A 4,996-nucleotide genomic window follows, 5' to 3' on the forward strand; every position below is an offset into this window, starting at 1 on the left:
CTCTAAAATATGGGGGGGGGGGTCGGGAAGTGTGGGTAGGAGGGTGTGGTGCTGAGGATGTGGCTCAGTGGCTAAACACCCTGGGTTCAATTCCCAGTACCAAAAAAAAAAAAGTCTGGGAGTGTACCTTGATGGTACTTGCCTACCATGTTCAAGGTTCTGGGTTCAATCCTCATTACCCACCTCCTTTTATATACATATGTATATATATCAATCCACAAATCTGATATTATTTTTGCTTACTATATTTTAAAAAGTAAAAAAATTATGTAAATTAATTTTTAAATTTTTATACTGGAAATTGAATCCAGGGGAGCTTACCACTGAGCCTTATATATCCCCAGCCCTTTTTATTTTTTAATTTGAGACAGGGTCTTGCTAAGTTACTTAGGGCCTTGCTAAATTGCTGAGGCTGGCCTTGAACTTGGGATCCTCCTGTCTTAGCTTCTTGAGTCACTGGAATTATAGGCCTGTGCCATTGCACCTGGCAGATAAATTACTTTTAACAATGTATTTTATTTAACTAATACATAAAAATTGTATCATTTAACATATATATATATATCCAATATTTTAAAACCCTAAGAAAGTCTGGCTGGGCACAAAATAACAGCGCCACCACAAAAGCCTTGTAGATTCAAACAGCAATTCTTTATTCCCGAACTCTCACCGGCACTCTACACGCACGTTCTGGGGAAAATACACACCTCCACTGGGCTCTGCATCCCAAAATACTCTCTGAATCCCGGGAGAACTCAACAGAACTCAAGGAGCAGGCACCTGAGGCAGCAGGATACGCGTGCCTATTCCCAGCAGGATCCACCTTAAACCTGGAACTGCCCTAAACCCAGATTCACCCTAATCCCTGAGCAAGGTCACTTTACATGCAATGTCACTGCAAATGACCTGGGTCCAAGGCAAGCCCATTTCCACAATGGAAAGTCCTCCCTCTAAGCAACATTGGGTAGGCTGACAAGAAAATTGCCATGCGTCATTCCTACTTGGCTATGGCTCTCAGCACTTTTTCATACTAAATATTCAATATTTGGTGTGTATGTTGAGTTTATAGTACAATTCAAGTCACATTAGCTACACTGAAGTTCTCAAGAGTCACATGTGGTTAGTGCTACTGCCCCATTCAGATGCAAGTATTTTTTCTCTACATGTAGCAGATACCACATTCTACTGAGGCTGTTTGTATATTTATTATCTCCATATCCTCTACCATACAGGTTTATCTCATGATTTACCTACTTTAGTGTCTTTAATGTGATAAAATGATAATAATCACACCTCCTGAGGACTTGTCCAAGCTCTGTGAACCACTGGTGTTTACTGCTGAACTACATCCCCAAGCCTTTTTTTTTTTTTAAATTTTGAGACAGGATCTTGTTAAGTTGCCTAGGCTGTCCTTGAACTTGTGATCCTCCTGCCTTAGCCTCTTTTTCTTTAATATTTATTTTTTAGTTTTAGGTGGACAAATATCTTTATTTTATTTTTCTGAAGTGCTGAGGATCGAACCCAGTGCTTCATGCATGCTAGGCAAACACCCTACCACTGAGCCACAACCTCCGCCCAGCGCCCAGCCTTTATTTATTTATTTATTTTTAAATTTTTTTTGTGTGTGTTAGCACAAACACATTTATTTACTAACCAAAGGGATGATCTTAGTTAAACCAACACTTTGAAATAGTTGCATGTAAAATGTTTGTGATAGATAATTAAACACAGTAATGAAAAAAAAAAGGCAGTCTGGAGATTGGCTCATTGAACTGAGCTTCTTCATTCTTTCAGCTAATTCCTGTCCAAAGTGATAATGGAATTTTTATTCTACTTTGTCATAGACTCGAGTACAGGTAACATTATTCATGACACACTCCACCACTAACCACTAACTTCCCATCTTTCAATTTTCTTGTTATTGTGCTTTCCTTCCCATCCCATTCCTGATGCTGAACCAATGCATCATCAACAAAGCTGCAGACCATCTGAGTTTTTCTGCCATCAGCTGTAGTTTCTTCAAACTTCTCTCCCAGGGTACAAGAAAACTGTGTTGTTTTCAAAGTGCTTTCAGTTTTTATGTTGAGCTTCTGGCCGTCAAGGGTGATGATACAATCTGATTTGGCCATTGCACCCATTTTCCTCATAGTCAGTCCCACTCCTAGTTCTTTCATGTAGTCATCAAAGCCTTTGCTGTCCACCAGGCGCCATCTTCCTTCCAGCTGCTGAACAGTGGCCATGGTGGGCGCGGGCGGGCTGGTGTACCCGGCGAGGGGAGCTGCTGGGAGGCGGATAGCGTGCTCTATTTATTTATTTTTAAACTGGGTGGAATATGAACCATTTTTAAAAGTATTTATTTATTTTTATATGGTACTATGGATAGAACCCAGTGCCTTACACATGCTGGGGAAGTACTCTGCCACTGAGTGATAGCTCTAGCTTTGCCTCAACCTCTTGAGTCCCTGGAATTATAGGTGTGTACCACCACACCCAGCTGCTCTTTTATTTTTAAATTGGCAAACATGTGGAAAATGTATAAACAATAAATATACTATAGTCTAACAAATTATACAGTTTACAACTGTGTAACTACCACCTATACCAAGAAATAGAGAGTTGTAGACTATCTGCCGGTCTCTTCCCAATCTCAACTCCCTCCCCTTAGGGCTTCCAGAGGTAGTCATTACTTACCCTTTTATGGTAACCAATTCCTTGCTTTTTTAAATATTTTAACACATAAGTATGCATTCTTTTTTTTTCTTTTTTGAAAATTATAAAATGGAATTACACAGTATATATTATCTGGTATATAATTTTTTTAACATTATGTTTTCAGAATTCATCTATATGTAGTTTGTTCCTTTTCCTAAATTGCTCTATTAATTTGCTCTTCCTGTAGCAAAGTATGAGAATTCCCAATGTTTTCTGCTCCTGGTCAACATTTGCAATTGTTAGCCATTTTTATTTTGGCCATTCTGGTGGGTGATGTAGCATTCTCTCATTATGGTTTAAATTTTCCTGTTTTTAGATGAAGTTGACTTTGTTTTGTGTGTGTTTACTGATTATTTGGATTTATTCCTTAGTGAAGAGTCTGTTGAAATATTTTTCTTATAATTGCATTTCTTTATATATTCTGAATAAAAGTTCTTTCTTGGTTATACATATTGTAAACTTATTCAACTCTGAGGCTTGGCTTTTTACTCTTTTAATGGTGTAATTTAATTTGATGAAAGCAAGTCTTTTATTTTATTTCAATTTAGTTGTCAATGGACCTTTACTTTATTTATTGATATGTGGTGCTGAGAATCAAACCCGGTGCCTCACACATGCTAAGCAAGTGCTCTGCCATTGAGCCACCACCCCAGCTCTGAAAGCAAGTCTTAGTGTAAGCAAATTTATTCATTTTTTTTCTATCACAGTGCTTTTTGAATTAGCTTAAAAAAACTGTCCCCTACTTTTGAAGTTATAGATACATGCTTCCATGTTATCTTTAAAAACAATAAAAACAACAATCAATAAAAAAATGAAAATTAAAAAAAATAAAAACAATTAAAACTTTATTGTTTTTGCCTTCCAAATTTATGTCTACTATCTACCTGGAATTGATTTTTGTGTATAATGAAGAGTCCAATTTCATTTCTTTCCCATGTAGAACTATTTTTCTCAGAACAATTAGTTATTGAAAACTGTCCTTTAGGTATTGCTCTCCATTGCCACCAAGACAACATAAATCAATTCCTATTTATGGGTGAGACTTTCATGGCTCTTTATTCTGTCCCATTGGTATGTTCTGTTCCACTGATATATATATATATTTCAATGTAGTATATCTCAATATATCAAGCCTATGGAGTTGCTGGGATTACAGCTGAGTGCCATAGTGCCCAGACTCTGACAGGAAATTTTAAATTACTTTGCCAAGTTTTTCTGTCTCATACACAGACAAATCTATTGATACAGCCTGGACTAACCCTGAATATATAGATACAATTGGAGAGACTTTGACATCTTTAAGTATTGAATTTTCCAACCTATGAACATGGTACAGCTCTGATTTATTTAGGTCTTCTTCAGTGCCTTTCACTGTTTTCTTCATACAGATTTTGTATCTTATTCAAACGTCCTTGATATTTGTTGGAGTTACTCTAAATGATATTATTTTTTCCCTGGCATACAGAAATAATATTGATTTTTAAAAAAGTCTGATTTTGTGTGATATTCAACTAAGGCCATGTTCTTGCTAGGCTAAAGCTTTACCACTGACCCCAAGACCCCAATTTTAAAAATCTATTAATTTTGTTAAACTCTTATTAATCATAATAAAATTTTGTTTTGAGGGGTTGGGGTGGGTGGAAGAATTCAATCCAGGGTGTTTTTATCACTGAGCTACACCTCCAGTTCTTTTTATTTTTTGAGACAGGGCCTCGCTAAATTGCTGATGCTGCTCTGGAATTTTAACAATCCTCCTGCTTCAGCCTCCTGAGTCGCTGGGATTACAGGTTTGTAATCTGTAATTAATTGTACTAATTTATCTGATATTCTTTTTGGCTTGTCATATACATAATTCTATCCGTCAAAAGAGTAATTTTGTTTCCTCCTATTTGATCTTTAGTCCTCTTATTTTTCTTGCGAGGCTAAAGACCTTCGGTAGCGATAATGGGCACACTGGCACACTTTAAACACTAGTAAGCCTCAAGTCAACAGCTTCTCGAGGGAGGGTTGGTGGGCTAACGGAAGGTCTGGAGACGGGGGCGCCCTCCTTTCTGCGCCTGCAGCGGGTTGGGGCGCCCATATGCCTCTCGCAAGCTCCTTTTCCAATCCCAAGAAGCCAGCCGCACCTCTCTGGTTGCCGCGCAACCGCGTCACCCTGACCCGGAGCAGCTGCAGGGCTGCTAGGAGCACGTGCCATAGTCCCTAGGGCAGGGACTACGTTCCCCATAATGCCGCGCGTAAGGGGCGGCGGGCCCGGGGAGTCGGGGAAGGATCGGGCTGGGAG

General features: G+C 38.6%; 1 pseudogene; it reads right to left on the minus strand.

Annotated features, from left to right (window-relative positions):
* Nucleotides 1-1,862: 1,862 nt before the first annotated feature.
* On the minus strand, nucleotides 1,863-2,240 carry LOC113201212 (fatty acid-binding protein 5 pseudogene; annotated as a pseudogene).
* Nucleotides 2,241-4,996: the final 2,756 nt, after the last annotated feature.

Source organism: Urocitellus parryii, chromosome 3 (genome assembly GCF_045843805.1).
Source record: "Urocitellus parryii isolate mUroPar1 chromosome 3, mUroPar1.hap1, whole genome shotgun sequence".
Classification (NCBI taxonomy): domain Eukaryota; kingdom Metazoa; phylum Chordata; class Mammalia; order Rodentia; family Sciuridae; genus Urocitellus; species Urocitellus parryii.